At 39.5% G+C, this 27,725-nt stretch overlaps 1 long non-coding RNA gene and 2 pseudogenes across 1 annotated transcript; 2 read left to right on the top strand and 1 right to left on the bottom strand.

The window, feature by feature from the left end:
• The window catches only part of LOC101424284 (glutamine synthetase-like), a 416,428-nt pseudogene that overhangs the window by 182,696 nt on the left and 206,007 nt on the right, over positions 1-27,725 (bottom strand).
• LOC131277231 (uncharacterized) lies at positions 17,024-24,136 on the top strand. Its single transcript, XR_009184422.1, has 3 exons — positions 17,024-17,143; positions 23,844-23,879; positions 24,003-24,136. It is a non-coding gene; the product is annotated as an uncharacterized lncRNA (long non-coding RNA).
• Positions 19,231-20,649, top strand: LOC139438113 (cAMP-dependent protein kinase type I-alpha regulatory subunit pseudogene; annotated as a pseudogene).

Raw genomic sequence — 27,725 nt, forward strand, 5'->3', positions numbered from 1 at the left:
TGGTACCTGCTGGTCTCTTCCTTGTCTTCTGGGTTTTGCTGCTTTCATCTTCTGGCTTCCTCTGGCTTCCTCTCTGCTCCTGTGGCTTTCTCTCTGTGCTTCTGTGGGTTTCTCTCTGTCTTTCTCTCCGTTTTCATCTCATTATAAAGAACAGTAGTGCCTACTGAAATAATCTAATTAAAAGGTCCCACCTACAATAGGTTAAACACACAGGAATGGATTAGCTCTAAGGACCTGCTTTTCTGGGGTCCATAAAAGCCTCAAACTATCACATGTGTCTCCAAAGGTTCATTCCTTTTTATTGCTGTGTGGTATTATTTAACATGGTTTGTATATTCTATTGTATGAATGTATCATCGTTTGTTTATCCATTCACCCACTGAAGGGCATTTCAGTTATTTCCACTTTGGGGCAATTATGAATAAAGCTGCTATAAATATTTGTGTACAGGTTTTGGTGTGACCATAAGTTTTCATATCTTTAAGGCAGAGTTCTACAAACCACATTCTCTGAGCAAAATCTACCCTATGGCCTGTTTTTATAAATAAAGTTTTACTAGAACCAGTCACACTCACTTATTTATGTATTGGCCACTTTCATAATTCAAGAGCAGAGTTGAATACTTGTGACAAAGATGGTATGATCCGCAAAGCCTAAAATATTTACCATCTGGCCCTTTTCAGTAAAAGTTTGCTGACCCCCTGCTCTAGGGCACAGACCTAATGGTGGCGTTGCTGGATCATATGGTGACTGATGTTTAACTTTATAAGGAACTGGCAAACCATTTTCTGGAATGCATTCACACCAGCAAGTTATAAGAGCACATTTGCTCCATATCCTCACCAACATTTGGTATTGTCAGTTTTGTTTGTTTTTTTTAATTTTAGACATTTTACTAGGTGTTTACTGGTTTCTTATTGTAGTTTTTATTTGCATTTTCCCAATGGAAAGGCATGTTGTGCTTCTTGTCATGTGCTTATTTGCCATTTGTTATATCTTCTTTGCTGAAACGTCTGTTCAAATATTTGATTTTTTTCTAGGGTAGTTTGTTTTCTTACTGTTGTGAGTTTTTTTATATATATTCTGGATATAAGTCCTTTAGTGTATGTGGGATTTGCAAGTATTTTACTTGGTGGATGTGTGATTTGCAAGTATTTTCTTGCAGTCTGTATTTTGTCTTTAACTTAAGTGTCTTTGACAGAGAAAATGTGCAATGTATCATTTTTTCTTTTACTTATTGTTTTTGGTGTTGTATCTAAGAACTCTTTGCCTAACCCAAGAATATGAATGTTTTCTCCTATGTTTTCTTCTAGAAGTTTTATGGTTTTGTGTTTTATATTTAAGTCCAGGCTCCAATTTGAGTTAATTTTTCTATAAAGTATGAGATTTAGGTTGAGGTTCATTTTTTTGCATATGGATACCCAATTGTTCCAACACTATTTGTTTAATTTTTAAAAAAGTATTCTTTCTCCATTGAATTGTCTTGCACTTTCCTCAGAAATTAATTGCCCATATTTGTGTGGCACTATTTTTGGATTCTGTATTCTGATTCATTAATCTGTATGACTGTCCTCTAATACCATACTGTATTACTAAAGCCTTATAGTAAATCTTAAATCGAGTATTGTAAATCCCCCAAGTTTATTCTTTTTCAAAATAATTTCGGTTATTCTAGTTTCTTTAGCTTTCCATGTAAATTGCAGCATCAGCTTATGTACACCTATTATAAATTCCTGATTGGAATTGCATTATATCTACAGATCAGTATGGGTGAACTTAACATTGAAACTATATTGAGTCCTCAAATCAGTGAATACTCTATCTCTCTCCATTTATTTAGGTCTTCTTTTATTTCATTCATCAGTATTTTATAATTTTCTGCAAAAAATATATGTCTTGTACATGTTTTGTTACATTTATATCTAAGTATTTCATTTGATAGGGGTGGAGGGTGGAGGAAGGCATTGTATTGTTTTCTAATTTGTTTCCAATTGTTCACTGCTAGTATTTAGAAACAAAATTGATTCTGTATTAGTCAGCCAAAGGGGTGCTGATGCAAAATACCAGAAATCGGTTGGTTTTTATAAAGGGTATTTAATTGGGGTAGGAGCTTGCAGATACCAGGCCATAAAGCATAAGTTACTTCCCTCACCAAAGTCTATTTTCACATGTTGGAGCAAGATGGCTGCTGATGTCTGCCAGGGTTCAGGTTTCCTAGGTTCCTCTGGGCTCAGCTCCTCTGTTTCCCCCACAAGGTTAGCTGTAGACTATGAGGCTCTCTAGGCTTTGCCTCTCTTCACAAGGTCAGCTGTAGACTATCAGGTGGACGGCTCTGTCTCTCTCCCTGGGGCTCCAGCTTCAGCATTAAACTCCAAAATCAAAACTCCGGCATTAAAAGCCCCCGACTCTGTCCTTTGCCATGCCTTTTATCGTGAGTCCCCACCCCATGCCCTAATAATGTGGCCCAATCAAAGCCCTAATCATAACTCAAATCACACGCAGGTATAGAACAGACTATAGACATATCTATTTTTGGAATTCATAACCATATCAAACTGCTACAGACTCATATGTTGCTCTTGTAGCCTGTGACCTTGCTAAACTCACTTATTAGTTGTCTTCTGGTAATGACTAGGAATGGTGAGAACTTGTCTTATGTCTGATTTTAGGAGAAAAGTATCCTGTCTTTTACCATTAAGTATGATGCTAACTGTGGGTTTCTTTAAAAATAGATGCTTATATTTTCAGGATATTGGAATTGTCCTGAATGATGTTGCAGTGCCAGATACAGGCCATTATATATCTTGTCATAACTTGCAAAATTGTATGGGAGAGAACTGAAACTATAATGTAAACTATAATCCACACTTAGTGACAGTTTTCCAAAACGTGTTCATCAATTGTAACAAATGTACCACACCAATGAAGGATGTTGTGAATGTGGGAAAGTGTGGGAGGGGAAGGGAGTGGGGCATATGGGAATCCCCTACATTTTTATGTATCATTTGTGTAATCTAAATATCTTTTTAAAAAGCGGGTGCTCAAAAAATAAAAAATGTGGCAAAATACGATGACTGTAATATCTTCTAAAATATTTATTGGTGGTGAGTGTTAAGTATATGGGACTGAAAAGAAATTGGATTGACCATTAGTTAATAGTTGAAGCTGAGGAATGATTACATGGGGATTCATTATCTGATTCTGTACTTTTTTATATTTAAATTTTTTTCATAATAAAATATGCAAAACATTGTTTTAAAAAAGATGCTTATGTTAGTTTCCTATTGCTGTAACAAAGTACAACAAATTTAAGTGGCTTAAAACACCACAGATTTCCTTGTCAGTGGGCCCTAGTTTAGAATTTGTGCTCCTGAGTGTGATGGAGTGGGACTCAGATGTGACCTTTCTACACATGCCTCTTCTGTTACTTTTACCGGACCTGTGGTTGGCACTGGGGTTGGTGTATGCTCAGAAGACTTGAATCTCTGGACTGTCCATGTGCCAGCTGGGCCCTGAGCCTCAGCAGAATTGCAACATCTACTCTCCAGTTCGTTGGACTTACCCAGGTCAGCTAATAGGGAGGTGAAGATAGTCAAGCACCACACCAGGGAACCAAGAGTGCCTACAACTCTAAGCAGGAGAATTGCATCCATCAGTCATGTGGGATGTAAGGCCCCTCTCAATATAGAGATGGAGTGGACATTGCCATCCCAGGGTCCACAGGATGGAGGAATAAAATATGGATTAGAGTGGACTTACTGGTATTCTACTATAGAACTATTGTGACTCTAGCAATGGAAGAAATTGTATCATTGATGTGGAGACAGTGGCCACAAGAGTCACTGAGGGCAGGGAGAGTGAAGAAGAGATGTGATGTGTGGGCATTTTTGGACTTGGAGTTGTCCTAAATGATATTGCAGGGACAGATGCTGGACATTATATATCTTGTCATAACCCACTGAATGGACTAGGGGAGAGCGTAAACTACAATGTAAACTATAATCCATGAGGTGCAGCTGTGCTCCAAAATGTATTCACCAAATGTAATTAATGTACCAAACTGATGAAAGAGGTTGATGTGGGAGGAGTGGGGTGGGGAGTGGGGTATATGAGAACCTCTTATATTGTTTAATGTAACATTTTTTGTGATCTATGTATCTTTTAAAAAAAAAAAACAGCACAACTTTATTGTTTTATATTTCTGGAGGTCAGAAGTCCCAAATGGGTTTCACTGGGCTAAAATCCAGGTGTCAGCAGGGCTGGGTTCCTTCTGGAGGCTCTAGGGAAGAATCCATTTTCTTGCCTTTTCTAGCTTCTAGAAGCCACCTGCATTCCTTGGCTTGTGGCCCCATCTTCTGCCTTTGAAGCCAGCAGTGTAGCATCTTCCAATCTCTCTCTGACCCACCTGTCCCCTTCTTTTAAGGATGATTACATTTGGCTTTTCCAGCTTCTAGAGGCCATCCCATTTCTTTGACTTGCATCCTTCTTCCTCCATTTTCAAAGCAAGCAAAAGAGGATCAAGTCCATCTCATACTGCCATTGCTCTGTTTCCCTCTTTTCTGCTTCTCTCTTCCATGTAATAAGAACCCTTCTGATAATATTGACCTGCCCAGATAATTCCCATCTCAAAGTCAGCTAATTAGCAACCTTCATTCCATCTGCAACCTATACTCCCTTTTGCCATGTAACCTAATATATCACAGGTTTTGGGGATAAGGACATGGGTATCTTCTGAGGGTCATTATTCTGTCTACCTTAATGTCTTTTATCAGATTCAGTAAATTTCTTTCTACTCCTAGTTTACTGAGAGGCTTTTTTTAAAAAATCACGAATGGATGTTGATTTTGTCTAATGCATTTTTTAAAAAGATTTATTTTTATTTATTTAATTCCCCCCCTCCCCCGGTTGTCTGTTCTCTGTGTCTATTTGCTGCATCTTGTTTCTTTGTCCGCTTCTATTGTCCTCAGCGGCATGGGAAGTGTGGGCGGCGCCATTCCTGGGCAGGCTGCACCTTCTTTCGCGCTGGGCGGCTCTCCTTATGGGGCGCACTCCTTGCGCGTGGGGCTCCCCTACGCAGGGGACACCCCTGCATGGCACAGCACTCCTTGCGCGCATCAGCACTGCGCATGGGCCAGCTCCACACAGGTCAAGGAGGCCCAGGGTTTGAACCGCAGGCCTCCCATGTGGTAGACGGACGCCCTAACCACTGGGCCAAGTCTGTTTCCCTCTAATGCATTTTTTTGTATCACTTGATAATGATAATGTATTGCTTCTTCTTTGTTCTGTTAACATGATAAATTATGTGGATAAATTTTCAAGTATTAAACCAACTTTCCCTGTCACTATGACTTATTATTCTTTTTATATATAGCTAGATTCAATTTGCTAAAATGTTGAGGATTTTTGCATCTGTGTTCATGAGGGATATTGGTATGTAGTTTCTTTTTTGGTAATGTCTGTCTAGTTTTGGTATCCAAGTAATGCTAGCTTCATAAAATGAGTTAGGAAGTGACCCCTCCTCCTCTGTTTGCTGGACAAAAGTGTGTAGAATTGGGGTTAATTCGTCCTTAAAAGTTTGGTAGAATTTGTTGGTGAAACCATCTAGACCTGCTGTTATCTTTCTCAGAAAGGTGTTTGTGAATTTAATTTCTTTAATCAATAGAGGATTTTTCAGATTATCTATTTCATTTTGGGTGAATTTTGACAGTTTGTGAATTTCAAACAGTGTGTCCATTTCAAGTCATTTATCCAGTTTATGTGCAGAGAGTTCTTTTTTTTTTAAAAGGTTTATTTATTTATTTCTCTCCCCTCCCCCCCCCACCCCGGTTGTCTGTTCTCTGTGTCTATTTGCTGTGTCTTCTTTGTCCACTTCTGTTGTTGTCAGCAGCACGGGAATCTGTGTCTCTTTTTGTTGCGTCATCTTGCTGTGTCAACTCTCCGTGTGTGCGGCGCCATTCCTGAGCAGGCTGCACTTTTCTGGGTGGCTCTCCTTACGGGGCGCACTCCTTGCGCGTGGGGCTCCCCTATGTGGGGGGCACCCCTGCGTGGCAGGGCACTCCTTGTGTGCATCAGCACTGCGCATGGGCCAGCTGCACACGGGTCAAGGAGGCCCGGGGTTTGAACCACAGACCTCCCATGTGGTAGACGGAGGATGCCCTAACCCCTGGGCCAAGTCCGTTTCCCCATAGAGTTCTTATTACTCCCTTATTATGCTTTAATTTCTATGGGGTATGAAGTAATATTCCCTTTTTATTCATAATATTGATAAATTGTGTCTTCACTCTCTTGTTCTAGAGGTTTATAAACTTCATTGATTTTTTCTAAGACAAGCTTTTTTTTTTTAAGATTTATTTATTTATTTAATTCCCCCCCCTCCCCTGGTTGTCTGTTCTTGGTGTCTATTTGCTGCGTCTTGTTTCTTTGTCCGCTTCTGTTGTCGTCAGCCGCACGTGAAGTGTGGGCGGCGCCATTCCTGGGCAGGCTGCACTTTCTTTTCACGCTGGGCGGCTCTCCTCATGGGCGCACTCCTTGCACGTGGGGCTCCCCCACGCGGGGGACACCCTTGCGTGGCAGGGCACTCCTTGCGCGCATCAGCGCTGCGCATGGCCAGCTCCACACGGGTCAAGGAGGCCCGGGGTTTGAACCGCGGACCTCCCATATGGTAGACGGACGCCCTAACCACTGGGCCAAAGTCCGTTTCCCAAGCTTTTGATTTTATTGATTTTCTATATGGTTTTTCTGTTTTCAATTTGATTGATTTCTGTTTTAATCTTCATTATTTCTTTCCTTCTGCTAGCTCTATGTTTTTTTTGCTCTTCTTTGTTAGTTGCTTCAGGTGTAAACATGGATTGTTGATACAAGACTTTTATTCTTTTCTAATGTAAACAGCGCTATAAATTTTCCACTAAGCACTGTTTTGTCTATTTATTAGTTTCCTGTAGCCGCTGTAAAAACTTACCACAAACTTGGTGGCATAAAGCAACAGGAATTTATTCTCTTGCAGTTCTGGAGATCAGAAGTCCAAAATCATTATCACTGAGCCAAAATCGATGTGGCAGCAGGGCTTTGCTCGCTCCAGAGCTGTACAGGAAAATCAGTTCCTTCTTTTTCTAATTTTTGGTGACTGCCACCATTCCTTGGCTTATGGATGTACCGTTTCAATCTTCAAGGTCAACATCTTAAATTTCTCTGTGTTTTTCACATCATCTTCTCCTCTATGTATCAAATATTCCTCAGTATCTCTCTTATAAGGATACTTCTGATTGCAATTAAGGCCCACTGTATAACCCACAATAATCTCTCCATCTCATGATCCTTAATTTAATCACATTTTCAAAGTCATTTTTAAAAGGTAACATTTACAGGTTCCTGGGATTAGGACCTGATATCTTTGGGGGACCATTATTTTGCCTACCACAAGCTTTATCTCACAAATATTGAAATATTATTTATTTTTTAAACAAATCAATTTTTATACATATTTAAAAAGCATACAGTTCATCCAAAGTGTACAATCAATGGTATTTGGTATAATCACATAGTTGTGCATTCATCACTTCGATCATTATTAAAGCATTTTCATTATTTCAATAATAAAAACCAAGAAACAGACAAACAAGAAAATTCCTCACCTCTTAGTCTCTCTCTTTCTTCTGCTGTATATAGCTGCTATTTCTGGCTATTCTTGAACAATTAATTATTTGTTTATTAAGCAGTTTTACTGAGATATATTCACATACCATATGATCTATCCAAAGTATATAATCAATGGCTTTGAGTATAATCACAATGTTGTACATTCATGATCTCAAAAATTTTAGAATAATTTCACTACTCAAAAAAGTCTCCACACCCTTTAGCATTCCTTCCTCAGCCCTATATAACCACTAATTTATTTTCATCCTTATAAATTGATTTTTATTTACATTTCATATAAATGAAATCATGCAATGATATATTTCCATTTTTATTCAGTTCAAAATATTTTCAAAATTGTCTGGCAACTTTTTCTGTGACACATGGATTATTTAGAATTCTATTGTTTAATTTCCTATTATTTGGAGATGGTCCAGCTATCTTTTGGTTATTGATTTCTAATTTAATTGTATTATGGTCAGAGAAAATATTTTTGTTTGGTTTTGATTCTTTTAAATTTGTTATGGTTTGTTTTAAGACCCAAGATATGTTCTATAGTGGTGAATATTCCATGTGGACTTAAAAATAATGTTTATTTTGCTATTGTTGAAATGAGTATTCTATAACTGTCACTTTCAGGTCTAGTTGTTTAATGGTGTTATTCAATTCTTCTATATCCTTGTTGATTTTCTGTCTACTTGTTCTATCAATTACTAAGAGAGGAGTGTTAAAGTATCCAACTATAACGATAGATTTGTCTATTTCTCCTTTCTCCTTTCAATGCTATCAATTTTTGCTGCATGCATGTTGACGTTCTTTTAGGTGGAACACATTTAGTGTTTTTATGACTTCTTGATAAATTAATCCTTTTATCAATTCCTGGTAATTTTTTAAAAAGATTTATTTATTTTATTTATTTTCCCCCCTTCCCCTCCTCCCGCCCTGCTGTTTTTGCTATCTGGGTTGTCTTCTCATTTTCTCTCCTCTAGGATTCACGTGGATTTGATCCTGGAGACCTCTGATGTGGAGAGAGGTTCCCTGTCAATTGTGCCACCTCAGTTCCTGGTCTCTGCTGTGCTTCACCTTGACCCTCCCCTTGTCTCTCTTTTGTTATGTCATCATCTTGCTGCATGACTCACTTGCACGGGGCACTGGCTCACCATGCAGGCACTTGCGTGGGCACTTGTACAGGCACTGACTTGCTGCATGGGCATGTTTTCTCTTCTTTTTCACCGTGAGGTCCCAGGGATCGAACCCAGGTCCTCCCATATGGTAGGCAGAAACTCTGTCACTTGAGCCACATCTGCTTCCCAATTCCTGGTAATTTTATTCCTGGTAATTTTTCTCACTCTGAGGTATACTTTGTTTGATAATATGGCCACTCCAACTTTTTTTTTTAATTTTTACTTTAGAAACATATATACAACCTAAAATTGACCTTTTAACCACATTCAGTTATATAATTCAGTGCTGTCAATTACATTCACAATGTTGAGCTGCCATTACCATCCTCCATTACCAGAACTTTTCCATCACCCCCAAAAGAAATTCTGTACCAATTTAGCTTTAACTACCCATCCCCTACCTCTATCCCCAGCTCCTGGTAAGCTGTATTCCAGTTTCTGATTCTATGAATTTGCTTATTCTAATTATTTCATATCAGTGAGATCATATAATGTTTTTACTTTTTTTTTTGTTGAGGTACTAGGGTCAGGAATTGAACCCAAGACCTCATATGTGGGAAGCCAGCACTCAACCACTGAACCACATAGGCCCCCCTGAGTTGATTTCTTCATTTGTTTGTTTGTTGTTTGTTTTTATGAGGCACCAGGAACCAAATCCAGGACCGTCTATGTAGGAAGCAGGTGCTCAACTGCTTGAGCCGCATCTGCTCCCTGATATTTGTCCTTTTGTTTCTAGATTATGTTCCTCAACAAGATGTCTTCAAGGTTTGTCCATGTTGTTGCGTATGTGTTAGTTAGGGTTCTCTAGGGAAATAGAACCAACAGGAGATACCTGTAAATATTATGAGATTTTATAAAATTGTCTCACGTGACTGTAGGGATGTACAAGTCTAAATTCCATAGGGCAGACTGTAAGCCAGGAACTCCAATGAAGGTCCTTCATGATTTCCTCAGGAGAAACTGGCTGGCTAAAGTAGAGATGGAAATTCTCTCTTCTGACTGCTGAAATAATCATTTCTCCTTTTAAGGCCTTTAACTGATTGGATGAGATGCCTCTCATTGCTAAAGACAATCTCTTCTCAGTTGATTACAGATGTAATCAGCCATAGAAGCAATCAACTTACTAATGATTTAAGTCCACAAAATGTCCTCACAGCAACAATTGGCCACCACTTCCTTGACCAAACAACTGGGTACCATTACCTGGCCAAGTTAACACATGACTAACCATCACACATGTATTAGAACTTCATTTCTTTTCATGGCTGCATAATATTCCATTGTATGTATATACAACATATAACTTATCCATTCATCTGTTGATGGATACTTAGGCTGCTTACATCTTTTGGCAATTGTAAATAATATCATTGTGAACATTGGTGTGCAAATATCTGTTTGAGTCCCTTTTAATTCTTTTGATATACCCCTAGAAGTGGGATTGCCAGGTCATATGGTTATTCTATACTTAACTTTTTTACATTCCCACAGAAAATGAGCAAGTGTTCCTGTTTCTCCACATCCTCTCCTACACTTATTTTTCATTTAAAAAAATAGTACAGTAGACATTCTAGTGGGTATGAAATGGTATCTCATGTGGTTTTGATTTGCAATTCTCTAATGGCTAATGATTTTGAGCATCTTTTCATGTGCATTTTGGCCATTTGTATATCTCCTTTGGAGAAATGTCTATTCAAGGCCTTTGCCCATTTTGTAATTTGGTTGTTTATTTTTGTTGTTGTTGAATTGTAGGATTTCTTTATACATTCTGGATATTAAACAATTATCAGATTTCAAAATATTTTCTTTCTTTGTGTAAGTTGTCTTTTTACTTTCATGATGAAATGTTTTTAATTTTGATGAAGTCCCATTTATCTATTTTTTTTCTTTTGTTGCTTACGCTTTTGGTGTAAGACCTAAGAAACCTTTGCCTAACACAAGGTTCTGAAGATGTTTCCCTCTGTTTTCTTATAGCAGTTTTATAGTCCTACGTCTTATATTTAGGTCTTTATACATTTTAAGTTAATTTTTGTATATGATGTGAGGTAGGGGTCTACCATCATCACTTTGCATATGGGTATCTAGTTTCTCCTGCAGCATTTGTTGGAGACTATTTTTTCCAAATTAAGTGGACTTGACACCCTTGTCAAAAATCAATTGACCATAGATGTGAGGTTCTATTTATGAACTCTCAATTTGATTCCATTGGGCTCTATATTTGTCCTTATGCCAGTGCCATGCTGTTTTGACCACTGTAGCTTTGTAATATACTTCAAAGTCAGGGAGTGTGAGTCCTCTAACTTCATATTTCTTTTTCAAAATGTTTTTGACTATTCAGGACCCCTTTCCTTTGCAAATAAATTTGATAATTGGCTTTTCCATTTCTGCATAGAAGGCTGTTGGAATTTTTATTGAGATTGTGTTGAATCTGTAAATCAACTTGGATAGAATTCACATTTTAATAATATTTAGTCTTCCATTTATGTAGGTCTTCTTTGATTTCTCCTTACAATGTTTTGTAGTTTTCTGAGTACAGGTCCTTTACAGCCTTGTTTAAGTTTATTCCTAGATATTTTATTCTTTCAGTTGCTATTATAAACTGAATTGTTTCCTTAATTTATTTTACAGATTGTTCATGACTAGTGTATAGAAACACTACTGATTTTTGTGTGTTGATCTTGTACCTCGCCACTTTGCAAAATTCGTTTATTCTAGTCACTATGCTGTGGATTTTTCAAGATTTTCTATATATAGGACAATGTCATCTACAAATAGGGAAACTTTTACTTCTTCCTTTCCAATTTGGATGCATTTTTTTTTTCATACCTAATTGCTCTGAACTCCAGCTTTATTTTGATTAGTGTTTGCATGGTATATCTTTTCTGTCACTTTACACTTTTTTCCCTCCCTCTCCCCTTGCCCTGCTGTTTTTGCTGTCTGCGTCCATTTGCTGTGTGATCTTCTGTGTCTATTTCTCTTTTTGTCTTCTCTTCTCATTTCTCCTCTAGGATTCACTGGGCTTCAATCCTGGGGATCTCTGATGTGGAGAGAAGTTCCCTGTCACTTGCACCACCTCAGTTCCTGGTTTCTGTTGTGCCTCGCTTTGACTCTCCTCTTTGTCTCTCTTTTGTTGCATCATCATCTTGCTACATGACTCACTTGTGTGGGCCCTTGGCTTGCCATGCAGGCACTGGCTTACCATGTGGGCACTGGCTCACTGTGCAGGCACACCTTTACCAAGATGCTGCAGGGATTGAACCCCATTCCTTCCGTATGGTAGGCGGAAGCCCAATCACTTGAGCCACATCCGCGTCCATGTCGCTTTACTTTTAAGCTACTTATATCATTATACTTAATGCAGGTTTCTTATAGACAGTATACTGTCAGATTTTGATTTTTAAGCAGCATAACAGTCTCTTCTTTTAATTGGTGTGTTCCGACCATTTACATTTAATTTATTGACATGTTTGGATTTATTTATTTATTTTTTTTTTAAGATTTTATTTATTTATTTATTTATTTAATTCCCCCCCTCCCCTGGTTGTCTGTTCTTGGTGTCTATTTGCTGCGTCTTGTTTCTTTGTCCGCTTCTGTTGTCGTCAGCGGCACGGGAAGTGTGGGCGGCGCCATTCCTGGGCAGGCTGCTCTTTCTTTTCACGCTGGGCGGCTTTCCTCACGGGCGCACTCCTTGCGCGTGGGGCTCCCCCACGCGGGGGACACCCTTGCGTGGCACGGCACTCCTTGCGCGCATCAGCGCTGCGCATGGCCAGCTCCACACGGGTCAAGGAGGCCCGGGGTTTGAACCGCGGACCTCCCATATGGTAGACGGACGCTCTAACCACTGGGCCAAAGTCCGTTTCCCGACATGTTTGGATTTAGATCTACCATTTTATTATCTATTTTCCCCTTCTTTTCTTGTTCCTCTTTTTTTCCCTGACTTCCATTTATTATTTGAAGTTTTTGTATTCTATTTTAACATATCTCTTTGTATAATTTTTAGTGGTAGTTCTAGGGATTACAATATATGTACTTAACTTTTCAAAGTCTATTTAGAAGTAACATTTTATCTCTTCTAGTGTCATGTATAAACTACCACCGTATGGATCCCTTTAGCTTTCCCTTTTCATATTATAGTACATCTGTATATATTGAAAACACAATTAGAAAGTGTTATGATTTTTTTTTTGCTTTTAAGCATCATACATATTTTTAAAGATCTTAAGAGGAGAAAATATAGTGTATTATGTTAACTCAGATGAGAATCACAGCTGAAAAAAGCCCTATGTGTGATTTTTTTCAGTCCTGACCGTAGGCAATCACAAAGGCTTTACCTGATAGGCCTTAGGGGAAAAACTGCCCTCACCCATACCAAACTTCTTGCACAGACAGCCAAAGTACTGCAATCTCTGAATGCAGTTGCAGTCATGGACTCAAGTTCCCCTGGCCAGTCATGCTCTTATCCATATCTGCATTCCTAACCTGAGGCCTCCCTCAGGCACTTCTGCTGAGACCTCCTTACAAATTAGGAGGAGGAGGGAGACCTTGAAGTTACATTTTCTCCACTCTGGCTCTGTAGTCAGTACTTTTGCCCCCCTATCCCTCCCCTTCCTCCCAGCTCCAGGTCCATAAAACTGCAGGAGCCTTTTGTTTGGGGGCCCCTTGGCAGTGAGACATACCCCTATGCCATCAATAATCCATCTGACCGTCTCCTGGTGGCATTGTTCCACAGAGGAAATTGGAGGAGGGGGAGCCAGTGCTTTTCCCTGGGTTAATAACTTCTCGCTTATATCATCACAGTAAGTGATTAAAGGCTTCACTGTTACTTTCATTTTGGCTTTGATTGTCTTAATTGGCTACTTTTGATATATGGCCACTCAGCACATTAAGAAGGGTGGTTCATTAAGCACAATGCCATTCTGGAAAAGCAGAAAGCCTGAAGATCCAGGGGGACACCTTTGGAAGGTGCTAGCAGAGTCTATGGAGCATTCTAGAAGGATACTAATGGACCATTTGCAAGAGTTTGAGGGTCCCATGGGGCACCTTGCCAATGGGGTGCTAGCAGAGTCCATGGGGCAATCTCAAGGGGTGCAAGAGGTTCCTGTGAGGCATTTACCCAGCCATGCCAATGTGTCTGGGAAAATGTTAGTGGAAACCACCCAGTTTGGGACTTGGTTAGTGTTCTACTCTATAGTGTAAATCTCATATCCTTTGATATGATCTTTAGTGTCAGATTCATGCAGATGCATCTCATCTGATCACTTTCTTGAACGCTGTCCTCTCTTTAATGTTCCCAACAGTTTCTTGCTTCTAGTGGCCTATCTTCCTTTCTTCAGACTAGTGAGTCATGACTTTAATTTCCCTTCACTGTCATGTGCTTCCCACAGTTATATGTGCCTTTTGACCAAGCAGCAAGAGGAGAGAAGGAAAGAAAATAACAGGGACTCTCTCTCCCTACCCTCCATGTTCTTGGGCCCACAGTTCCTTTGGTCATAGATAAGGGTTCCCTTCCTCTTAGTTTTAGGTACCTGTCCAGCCACTGTTGCTACTGCCTTACTTTAGGATCACCTGGGTGAAAAAAGAAAGAAGTCTGGGAATTTCACCCAGTTTCTCAGACTCATAAGGGCCTCCTTTACTCCTTATTTAACTAGAAATAGAGGGTTTCTCTTTTTTTAAAAAAGATATATTATTTATTTCTCGCTCCTTCCCCTCCTCCCCCCATTGTCTGCTTTCTGTGTCCATTTGCTGTGTGTCTTCTTCTGTGTCCACTTGGATTCTTGTCAGTGGCACCAGGAATCTGTATCTCTTTTTGTTGTGTCATTTTACTGCATCAGCTCTCTGTGTGTGTGGCACCACACCTGGGCAGGCTGCACTTTTTTCGCATGGAGCAGCTCTCCTTATGGGGCGCACTCCTTGTGCGTGGGGCTCCCCTATGCTGGGGACACCCCTGCGTGGCACAGCATTCCTTGCGCACATCAGCACTGTGCATGTGGGCCGGCTCATCACATGGATCAGGAGGCCCTGGGCTTGAACCCAGGACCTCCCATGTGGTAGGGGGATGCTCTATCTGTTGAGCCAAAACTGCTTCCCTAGAGAGTTCCTCTTGAAGTTCTTTCTGTCTGCACCCCGTGTGTACTTCTGTGCCAGGAAAATCTGGAGAAAAATAAAACTATTAGGAGATTTGTTTTCCCCACAGAATAGTCCCAAAGACCAATCAGTAATACATAGTTAGGTCTGAAGATTTCAAATAGCAGCAGATATTGGCTTCTGGACTTAAGTTTTGAAAACTATGAATCTATGAGAGCAACCATGAATTGTAAAAAAATAAACATGGCATGTTAATTGTATTTTTCATCATGTAAAGGGGAGGTTTTCTTCCTCTCTTTCTTCATTTACACTAGTTAAAAAGATGTCTTGCATAAACTCAAAGAGCCAATACTTTTTCATTGGTTGAGACCTGAGTAACCCAGGTCCCCCCAGTGTGGTCCTTTTCACAGCTCTCAACTTTGTATTTAGAAATGGATATTGTCAATGAAAGGTAACAGTGTCCAGTTTTAAGACAGAATTTCTCTGAAGTGTTTGAATTCTGGAGCCTTGCTCATATAGAGTGTTATGTAAAAGTCTGACAGTTCAAGTAGATTGTTCCTTTTTGGTGCGGGTTGGGAAGGTGAGGTTTGATACCAGTGTAGACAAAATTAGATACATATTTTGTTAATATAAAGAATTTTCATTTGGACATCTGATTTGTAGATTGTGGAAGCAAGTTTTAGTTCAACTCATTTATAATCCAAATAAATACCAAAATTTTTTTCTTCCAAATCTCTTTAAATTCCTCCCTTGTGTTAAAGATAACTGTTGGTGCCTTCAATGTACCTTATACATGAATCTAGGCTGACTGAGGAATCTCTTGACTGTGGAGAGTTTATATATAGCCTTAGTATTAGACTGAAGAAGGTATGGAGAAAAAGAACTTTTCCAAAGGCTCAAAAATGGTTTCCTGAAAGAGAGCCACTCTCAGATTTGCACATCAGGATAAAAGAAACAGTGTTATTGCCATCAGGAAAATCCCATTTTGTAGGGGTGCAATCACATCAAAAGCAGCTATCCAGGATTAAAGATATTATAACCTTATGGCAGAACATTTTCTCAGTGCAAAAGAACCTGGCTTGTCTGAGGATTAATGCTTGAAGGTCAGCCCTTACTACAGGAAGAAGCTAGGGTGCGGTTTTGTTTTGTTATTTGGGGCAATGTTAAATTCAAGAATGCTTTATTTTGTCTTGGTTTCTAGAAGGAAGTGAAATAATATTGTTGTAGAATTTGAGAGAAGTTCAATTATTTGAGTATAGAGAAGCCAGGACTCAGGAATGATTTTGAGAAGGAAAAATGGAAGGAAAAATGGTTTATTGACGGCCGGCCCGACTGGGGAGCTTTCTGTTTGAATCCCGAGCCCTGAACAAGATTTTCAAACGTCTTTTATACAGAGAGGAAAGGCCAAATGGTCCCTTTGTTTCAGTTTTCAATAGGCTTCAATTAGCATATATATCTTCCACATCTTAGGTAAGCTTTTAGCAGGGACTCCAGATATTCTAGATAAGCTTTTAGCATATTTGGTTTTTGCATTTCCCCTAAATACTTAAAGTTTATAGCCTTTGCATTGTTAAACTGTTTCCTGGGACTGGAGCCATTGCCATTGTCCCTAAGGGCAGGACTGCAGCCTCTTACCGTTCCACACCCACAAGTCAAACAGCTTAGGTTATCTCTGAAGAGACAAAGAGCCTTCCACCCATAGCCCACATCAATATGTCTTGATAATTTTCTAAGTTATTAGACACTGTGCTAAATATGTTTTAAGTCCTTTAATTCTATATAGATATAGAAAACAAGGATGATGACTCTTCTCCCATGGCCTAATTACCATGGGACAATAAACAACCATATGATGGGCAACAATCTGTGGGTTAGACTGAAAAGATTCCTTTCTGTGAATAGTGTAAACCCTTTAGGTTCTCTGGAAAAGAAATATAGTGTCTGCTCCCTGTGATGGCCCCACTGTGAGGTAGTTCAGTTCTTTGTCTCATTCCAGAGATGTCCCCCAGATGTTCACTTCCAGTCTTCTTCATCCAAACCTCTGAATTCCAGCTAGCAGGCTTTATTTCCTGGAAAAGTGAAACCAGGAGTTTTAGCTTCCTGCCTGTTTTTCTGCTCTCACCCTTTGTTCACCAGCTCTGTGAAAACATAAACTTCCTGTACCATGGACCCATGGCCTATACTACTCAGATGAAATGTTTTACAAGGCTATGAAAAACACCAGCACTCTTGGAAAAACTGTGAGTGACCCTTTTTAAACAATGGCAAGCATTCCCTGGACTATAATCAACCTTGAGCTTTAAGGTCTATGCTAACAGGCTGGACTCCCTGCTTTTCTTTTGTAACAGGTTATATAAAGAAGCAGCCTGTGAATTTAAACACATTGTGAGTCTATTTTCTGTCCTATTGTGCTAATTGTTTTTATAGCTGTTTATTGTTTAGCATATCTGAATAAATAACAAAAAAATGCTTTGTAGGACTCACACTTAGTTTGGAAAAAATTAATTGAAATTATTATGCTTTTGTATTTCCATTTCTTGCAAATAAATATTTTTTCTTAAATAGTAAAAACAAAAGTAAGCCTCACTGCTGATTCAATGTTACTTTATGATCTGTTTTCTTTCCCTAATATGCCTGTCCTCAAATAGCTGCTCCATGCATTCTGTCCAGGGTTTTTAATTGGGAAAGGCAGGGTGCGGCATGTGCTTCCTATATATTAACTGGAACCAGTAGCTATCACTGTGAGTTGATCCAAGTCGAATTTTAGTAAATTTTAATTTGTGGCATATCAAAAATCTTTCCCCTGTTCTAATTTCATAAGTTTCTTATGAAGCCTTCCATATTCTAACTGTAGAAGCTATCTGATCATGTCATCCCCCTGCTTATAGCCTTTTATTTTTTTTATTTTTTATTTTTTTTAAAGATTTATTTATTTATTTAATTTCCCCCCCTCCCCTGGTTGTCTGTTCGCTGTGTCTTGTTTCTTTGTCCGCTTCTGTTGTTGTCAGCGGCTCGGGAAGTGTGGGCGGCGCCATTCCTGGGCAGGCTGCTCTCTCTTTTCCTCACGGGCGCACTCCTTGCGCGTGGGGCTCCCCTACGCGGGGGACACCCTTGCGTGGCACGGCACTCCTTGCGCGCATCAGCGCTGCGCATGGCCAGCTCCACACGGGTCAAGGAGGCCCGGGGCTTGAACCGCGGACCTCCCATATGGTAGACGGACGCCCTAACCACTGGGCCAAAGTCCGTTTCCCTTATAGCCTTTTAAAGGACACTAATTTTTCAAAAGAGAAAGACGAAACTCATTAATAAGGCTTGCACATCTCCATAAAGTCTAGTCACTATCTTTTCACAATATAGTTCCTATTCTTTCTATTCCTGCCACATTGCCTTTCTTTTATTCCCTTTGTTTCCACCTTCAGAGCCTTTTTATATGTTTTCCTCTCTGCCTAGAACACCCTTCCCAGCCCCATTTACCTTACTAGTTCTCAATCATCTTTCAATTTTAAGCCCAATCATCATTTTCTCATAGATATCCTACTTGAACTCAGGTTAAGATTGAATTTCCGTATCACATACTCCCTTAGCACTGCGTACCATTCCTTTTTAGCTCATCACAGTTTATATTTTTCAGTACTGATTTTGTTTTGTTTTTATAAATAAATTTCTTATGCCATTTAGACTTTGTTTTACTATTATCTATTTTATATAGACTTATATAAATAAGTATATTTACTTATCCTCTTCAGATTGTTCAATAGTAATGAACAATCTGAAGAGGAAATCAAGAAAAAAAAATCCGGGAAACGGACTTTGGCCCAGTGGTTAGGGCGTCCGTCTACCATATGGGAGGTCCGCGGTTCAAACCCCGGGCCTCCTTGACCCGTGTGGAGCTGGCCGTGCGCAGTGCTGATGCGCGCAAGGAGTGCCGTGCCACGCGGGGGTGTCCCCCGCGTGGGGGAGCCCCACGCGCAAGGAGTGCGCCCGTGAGGAGAGCCGCCCAGCGCGAAGGAGGGAGCAGCCTGCCCAGGAATGGCGCCGCCCACACTTCCCGTGCCGCTGACGACAACAGAAGCGGACAAAGAAACAAGACGCAGCAAACAGACACCAAGAACAGACAACCAGGGGAGGGGGGGGAATTAAATAAATAAATAAATCTTTAAAAAAAAAATCCATTTACAATAGCAACTAAAGGAATCAAATATCTAGAAATAAATTTAACCAAAGCTGTAAAGGACTTGCAAATGGAAAACTATAAAATATTGCTGAAAAGAATCAATGAAGATCTAAATAAATGGAAGGACAATCTGTGTTCATGGATTGGAAGACTAAACATCGTTGAGATGTCAATTATACCCAAAGATTCAACACAATCCCAATCAAAATTCCAACAGTCTGAGGAAGCTCTGCACACCTCAGTCTGGCACCCACTGCCACCGGTCTCCAGAGAAAACCATGGTGTCTGGCAGCACTGCCATCAGTGAGGAGTGGAGCCTCCCGCAATGTGACCTCTATATCCAGAAGCTTTCAGGCACTGCTCATTGATTCTGTTGTGCAGTTGTGCACTGTTTGGCCTGAGAGACCCATGGCATTCCTCAGGGAATACTTTGAGAAGTTGGAGAAGGAGGCCAAACAGATTCAGAATCTGCAGAAAGCAAGCATCCATGCAGACTCACTGGAGAATGAAATTTCTCCTCTTCCAACCAACCCGGTGGTTAAAGGCTGGAGGTAACGAGGTGCTTGCTATCAGTGCCGAATTCTTCACGGAGGAAGATGCTACATCATAAGTTAGAAAGGTTATACCAAAAGATTACAAGACAATGGCTACTTTAGCCAAAACCATTGAAAAGAATGTGCTTTTTTCACATCTTGATGGTAATGAGAGAACTAATATTTTTGACACCATGTTTCCTGTCTCCTTTATTTCTGGAGAGAATGTTATTCAGCAAGGTGATGAAGGGAATAACTTATGTGATTGATCAAGTAGATAAGGATGTCTACGTCAACAATGAATGGGCAACCAGTGTTGGGAAGGAGGGAGTTTTGAAGAACTTGCTTTAATTATGGAAAATCTAAAACAGCCACTATCAAAGCAAACACAAATGTGAAATTGTGGGGCATTGACTGAGACAGTGATAGAAGAATCCTTATGGGAAGCAGCCTGAGAAAGCAGATGTATGAGGAATTCCTTAGTAAAGTGTCCATTTTAGAATCTCTAGACAACTGGGACCATCTCATAGTTGCTGATGCACTGGAACCAGTCCAATTTGAAGATGGGCAAAGGATTGTGGTGTAGGGAGAACCAGGGGATGAGTTCTTCATTATTTTAGAGAGTTCAGCTGCTGTGCTACGTTATCAGAAAATGAAGAGTTTGTTTAAGTGGGAAGATTGGGGGTCTTCTGATTATTTTGTTGAAATTGCACTACTGATGAATCGTCCTCATGTTGCCACCATGGTGGCTCATGATCCCTTGACGTGCATTTTGCTGGATCAACCTAGATTTGAACATCTTCTCAGCCCATACTTGGATATCCTCAGACAAAACATCCAGCAGTACAACAGCTCCGTGCCACTGTCTGAAATATGCCTCTTGTGCCTCCCTTTCCTCCTCTCCCCAGTCTGTGCTTCATTCATGCAGACTGCTTTATTTTCCCTTTTTGCAGCACCAAATGGCCACTGGCATCACAGCTTCTTGTCAGTTTATATTAAAAGTTGCTTTTATTGTGCTGTTTTAAATTTGAAGCATTGACTGTTCATACACGGTTAAATAAATAGAAAGAGTTCTATGGAGACTTTGCTTGTTACTGCTTCTCTTTTTGCAGTGTTAGTATTAACTTGGGCAGTGAGTGTCATGCTTTTTGGTGAGGGTATATCCCATCACCATAGAATAATGACGTCACAGTGCAAGATTTTGGGGGGAAGAGGTACCAGGGATTGAACCTAAGACCTCGTACGTGGGAAGCAGGCTCTCAACCGCTAAGCTACATCTGCTCCCCAGTGAAAGTTGGTTTTTTTATTTGCTTTGTTTTTGTTTTTAGGAGGTACCAGGGCTTGATCCCTTGTGCTCGACCACTTGAGGTACATCTGCTCCCTGCAAGATTTTTTAAAAATAAATCAATTTTATTGATACATATCAATAAAGTATACAATTCATCCAAAGTGTACAATGATATTTGCTATAATCACATAGTTGTGCATTCATCACTTTAATCATTATTAGAGCATTTTCATTATTTCAATAATAATAATGAATAAAAAAAGCAGAGAAACAAACAAGAAAATTCCTCACCTCTCAACCTCTGTATGCTTCCCCCACCGTACATAGCTATTCTATCCAAAGTGTATAATCAATGGCTTTTAGGATAATCACAATGTTGTACATTCATCTCAAAAAATGTTAGAGCAATTTCATTACTCCAAAAAAAAAGACTCCATACCACTTAGCATTCCTTCCTCAGACCTACATAACCACTAATCTCCTTTTATCTTTATAAATTGATTTATATTTACATTTTATAGAAATGGAATCACACGATATGTAGTACTCTGTGTCTGGTCTCCTTCTCTTAGTATAATATGTTTTTTTGGTTTGATATTAACATTTTGTAGTATTAACTTACATTTGTTCAGCTTCAAAGAAAAACTGTCTTATATGTGCAATTCTACCCATATTCGTATTCACATAATATATTTATATTTCACATAATATATTCAGTTCATAATAGGGCAATCATACAGTATTTTGTGTCTGGCTTGCTTCACTCAACATAATGTCCTCCAGGTTCATCCATGTTGTCATATGTTCCACATCTTCATTTCTTCTTACAGCTGCATAATATTCCATTGTGTGTATACTCCACAATTTGTTTACCCATTCATTAGTTGATGAACACGTGTGTTGTTTCCAACTTTTGGCTATCATGAATAGTACTGCTATGAACATCGGTGTGCAGATGTCTATTTGTGTCTCTGCTGCCCATACTTCTGGGTATACACCTAGCAGTGGTATGGCCGGGTCCCATGGCAAGTCTATATTCAACTTCCTTAGGAACTGCCAAACAGTCCTCCACAGTGGCTGTACCATTCTACATTCCTACCAACAGTGAATAAGCGTTCCTATCTCTCCACAGCCTCTCCAACATTTATAGTTTTCTTCCTATTTAATAGCAGCCAGTCTAATAGGCATGAAATGATATCTCATGGTAGTTTTCTTCTGCATTTCCCTAATTGCTAGTGATGTTGAACATTTTTTCATGTGTTTGATCGCCATTTGTATTTCTTCTTTGGACAGTTGTCTTTTCAAGTCTTTTGCCCAGTTTTTAATCAGATACTTTGTTGTTTTATTGTTGAGTTGTGCAAGATTTTTTTAAAGTAACAATTTTCTAATTATTATAAGTATGTTTTAGACTGTAGCCATATATGCTGTATTTCTTTATAGAATAAATGATTTCTCGTTAAGCTGTAAGGTTTAGGAATCATGAAAAATCATAGTATATAGAACGTATAGCATATGTAGAAAAATCATAGTATAGTAGACATCTGCCTATATTTAAACTCTTTTAAGAGTGGAAAAATGCTCATTTTTTCTAATTATCAAATGGTTATGATCTGTTCAGTTTTTCTTCTTTTTAATCAGAATTTTTGTTTAGCAAGTTAATTTGCCTGATTTTGTTTATATTTGTTATTAATATTTTCTCTCCAATTCTTAAATATTTTTAGATGTGGTTATCTACACCTGCCTTTTAAGTTTAAAACCAAATCATAGACTGCAAATATTGTGTTATGATTTAACTACATCTACCTCAGCTCATGAATTCTGATTAGACCTTTATTTATCCAGCTAGCACCAAATATTGATCTTCACAGGCTGAACTGAGAATAAGAATTTGAGCTCTACACACTTGGTTGTTAGTTTAGAGCTTTTGGTTAATGTATGTCACTCAATTTACTCCAGTGTAATCTCCTAGTTCATTAAACCCTATGATTCCAAGAAAGTGAATTTTCTGGGAGTAGATCCAAATGAAACAGATAGCATGATGGAAAAATGGAAGTGATGTTGCTAAAGGGAGAAATGTCAGGTGGACACACTTCAGTGTGGGGAACTTACCCCCACTAAATTCATTGGGGCATGAGACTTGGGAAGAAGCATTATTTTATTTGTGTTCAACCATTTTCCCTCTCTTTTTTACATTAACTAGAATGTATAGTGAGTTGGGGATGGGGTGGGATGTGTTTGTTGTTTTTAATTGATCTAAAAGGCCATCCTGCTGAAGATCTTGCTTTCCTATCTAGCATTTATTTCTCTGGCAACCTTTTTTTTTTCCTTAAGTAACACTTGCGATTTGAGTCTTAACTGTGTTTCAGTATTTTCCCGCCTTGAGTGTAACATTATTCCATGTGCATAATAGAAATAAACTGTTGGGTATTTTTTTTCTGCTCCCCGCCCCCTTGCTGTTTTTGCTGTCTGTGTCCATTTGCTGTGTGATCTTCTGTATCTATTTCTCTTTTTGTCTTCCTTCTCGTCTTTCTCCTCTAGGATTCACTAGGATTCGATGCCGGGACCTCTGATGTGGAGAGGGGTCCCCTGTCAATTGCGCCACCTCAGTTCCTGGTCTCTGTCGCGCTTCACCTTGACTCTCCCTTCGTCTCTCTTTTGTTATGTCATCATCTTGCTGTGTGTCTCACTTGCGCAGGCACTGGCTCACAACACAGGCACTTGGCTTGCCATGCAGGCACTGGCTTGTCACGTGGGCCCTCACGTGGGCACTCAGCTCGCCGCGCAGGCGCTGGGCTTACCGCACAGACCCTCAGCTCACCACATGGGCCCACGGCTCACCACGCAGGCACTCGCGTAAGCACTCAGCTCACCAAGTGGGCACTGGGCTTGCCACTCAGGCACTGGCTCACCAGGCAGACATGGTTTCTCTTCTTCTTTTTCACCAGGAGGACCCAAGGATCAACTCCGGATGCTCCCATATGGTAGGTAGAGGCTTTATCACTTGAGCCACATCCGCTTCCCTATTTTTTTTACAGATATATTTATTTATTCCCCCCATCTTGTTGTTGCAATTTCATGTGCTTCCCATGTCTTTTCTCTTTAAGAGTCATCAGGAACTGATCCCGGGACCTCCGGTGTGGGAGAGAGGATTTCAATTGCACAAGCCACCTCATCTCCCCACTTCCCTATTTTTTAAAACAAAATTTCAAAGTTCCATATGTGGCACTTTTATTTTCCTTGTGATTTATATATAATGTAGGGTTATATTTAGGAGTGATTGCAAGCATTTTTCCATCTGTGTGCAACTGCCTTTCATTATTAATCTCCTTTCCTACTCTTTCCCAGGTAATTTAAATTGGTCATAGTAGATGTTCGTAAATTTGAACACTTTTTTTAGGCTATTACTAAGTTTTGTAGCATAAGTCTAGGAAAGAGGTTTTATTTACATTTTCATGTGGGATAGAAAGTCACCTTGTTATAGATGCTTTCATTTTTAAAATGAATGTATATTGAATGATGATTTTCTGAACTGTACTTTGTCTTTTTGTTTAGCTACCTTTTTAATACTTAAAATGCTAAAAATAACACATTTTATTAGCTTAAAGCATGATTTGATTTTTGTTTAAATGCCAAAAATATATTTAAGAGAGTTATTTAGAATGCCATAAATTACACAATTTCATATATGTATATAATCATATTAATGTATATTCAGATATATATGAAGCTTTCTAAAGCTTAACTCTTATTTTAAATTTTCTTTTAAATGTTACATTAAAAAAATATGAGGTCCCCATATAACCCCCCACCCCACCCCCACCCCCATATCAACAACCTCTTCCATCATAGTGGCACATCCACTGCACCTGGCGAATACATTCTGGAGCACCGCTGCAGCACATGGACAGTGGTCCACACAGTAGTCCACACTCTCCCCCAGTCCACCCAGTGGGCCACAGCAGGACACACAATGTCCAGCACACATCCCTGAAGTACCACCCAGGACAACGCCAAATCCTGAAAATGCCTCCACATCATATCTCTTCTTCCCTCTCCCTACCATCAGCAGCTACCATGGCCACCCTCTCCACAACACGACTATAATTTCTTCCCTTACTAATCACAATAGTTCCCCAGCAGAACACCAGTAAGTCCACTCTAATCCATACTCTACTCCTCCATCCTGTGGACCCTGGGATGGTTATGTCCACTCCACCTCTATATCGAGAGGGGGCTTAGATTCCACATGGATGATGGATGCAATTCTGCTGGCAGCTGTAGGCACTCTTGGCTCCCTGGTGTGGTGGTTGACTCTCTTCACCTCCCTGTCTGCTGGTCAGGGTAAGTCCAACAAACCAAAGGGTAGGAGCCGCAAGTCTGTAAAGCTTAACTCTTATATCATTTGGTTTGCTGTTTATATCCTTTTATAGTTTTTTTAAAAGATTTATTTATTTTATTTATTTCTCTCCCCTTCCCCCCCCACCCCGATTGTCTGTTCTCTGTGTCTATTTGCTGCGTGTTCTTCTTTGTCTGCTTCTGTTGTTGTCAGCAACACAGGTATCTGTGTTTCTTTTTGTTGTGTCATTTTGTGTCAGCTCTCCGTGACATTCCTGGGCAGGCTGCACTTTCTTTCGCGCTGGGTGCCTCTCCTTATGGGGCACACTCCTTGCACATGCGGCTCCCCTACACGGGGACACCCCTGCGTGGCAGGGCACTCCTTGCGTGCATCAGCACTGAGCATGGGCCAGCTCCACACCGGTCAGGAAGGCCCGGGGTTTGAACCGCAGACCTCCCATGTGGTAGACGGACACCCTAACCACTGGGCCAAGTCCGCTTCCCAATAATTTTTCATCTAAGAAATTTTAAGATAAGTCTAAATTTTAAAGTATTCACATTTAAAATTCTATCTTTGTGCAATCTAAGTTTATGTGAGAAATCAGTTTATATTCAGAACTGTAGAAGTCATTATTTCTGGGCTTGGTGAGGGATTTTATGAGTTTTGCTGCTCTAGAAAAGTATGGTTGGCCCAAGGACCATTCTGTATTGTTTGCTGGTTACCAGTTTGATTATATTGTAGGCACTAATGTTTTCTACTTTTTTGTTATAGATTGCCTTAATGGTAGGTCAAGTAATAAAAAATATTAAATAATTTTTAAAATTCCAAAAGCCTTCTTTGCAGAAATGGAAAAGCCAATTATCAAATTTATATGGAAGGGTAAGGGGCCCTGAATATCCAAAAACATCTTCAAAACAAGAGAATGAAATTGGAGGAATCACATATCCTGATTTTAACACTCACTACAAGGCTACAATAATCAAAATAGCATGATACTGGAACAAGGACAGACATCTAGAACAATGGAATCAAATTGAGAGTTCAGAAATAAAGCTGCACATCTATAGCCGATGGATTTTTGACAAGGGTGCCAAGTCCACTCAATTGGGAAAGAATACTCTTGTCAACAAATGGTGCTAGGAAAAGAATGCGAAAGAAGGAAGGTGAACTGCTACCTCACACCATATACTGTACAATAATTAACTCAAAATGTATCAAAGACCTAAATATAAGAACCAAAACTATGAAACCCCTAGAAGAAAACATAGGGAAACATCTTCAGGAACTTGTGCTAGTCAATGGTTTCTTAGACCTTGCACAGAAAGCATACACAACAAAAGAAAAAATAGATAAAAGGGACCTCATCAAAATTAGAAACATTTGTGCATCAAAGGACTTTATCATTAGAGTAAAAAGACAATCTACACAGTGAGAGAACATATTTAAAAACCATATGTCTTGTAAGGGCTTAATATCCAGAATGTATAAAGAATTCCTGCAACTCAACAACAAAAAGACAAACAACCAAACTATGAAATAAGCAAAGAACTTGAATAGATATTTCTCCAAAGAAGGTATACAAATGGCCAAAAAGCACATAAAAAGATGATACTCAACATCATTAGTCATTAGGGAAATGCAAATCAAAACTACAATGAGATACCATTTCACACCCACTAGAACTACTACTACTTTTAAAATGTAAAATAACAAGTGTTAGAGAGGACAGGAGAAAGAGGAACACTCATTCATTGTTGGTGGCAATGTAAAATGGTGCAGCTGCTGTGGAAAACAGTTGGGCAGTTCCCCCGAAAGTTAAGTATAGAATTACCATATGATCTGACAATCCCACTTCTAGGTATATACCAAAAAGAATGGAAAGCAGGGACTCAAACAGATGTTTGCAACCCGGTGTTCATAGGAGCATTATTCACAATCGCCAAAAGATGGAAGCAACCCAAGTGTCCATCAAGAGATGAATGGATAAACAAAATGTAGTATATACAACAATGGAATATTATTCAGTCATAAAATGGAGTGGAGTTTTGTTACATGCTACAACATGGATGAATTTGAAGACATCGTGTTGAGTGGAATAAGCCAGACACAAAGGGAAAAATATTGGTTGATCTCACTATATGAAATAATTAAAATATTCATAGAGTCAGAAACTAGAATACAGGTTACCAGGGGCTGGGGTGGAGGTAAGAAATGGGGAGTTAATGCTTAATTGGTATAGAGTTTCTGTTTGGGGTGATGGAAAAGTTTTGGTAATGAAGGATGGTGATGGTAGCACAGCATTGTGAATGCAATTAACACCACTGAATTAACTGTACATTTGAAAGTGGTTAAAATGGGAAATTTCAGGTTGTATATAAGTTACCAGAATAAAAAATTTTAAAACCATACTTGGGGGGAAACAGATGTGGCTCAACCAATTGGGCTCCCGTCTACCATATAAGAGGTCCAGGTTTGACGCCCAGGGCCTCCT

The sequence above is a fragment of the Dasypus novemcinctus genome, chromosome X (assembly GCF_030445035.2).
Source record: "Dasypus novemcinctus isolate mDasNov1 chromosome X, mDasNov1.1.hap2, whole genome shotgun sequence".
NCBI classification, from domain to species: Eukaryota; Metazoa; Chordata; class Mammalia; order Cingulata; family Dasypodidae; genus Dasypus; species Dasypus novemcinctus.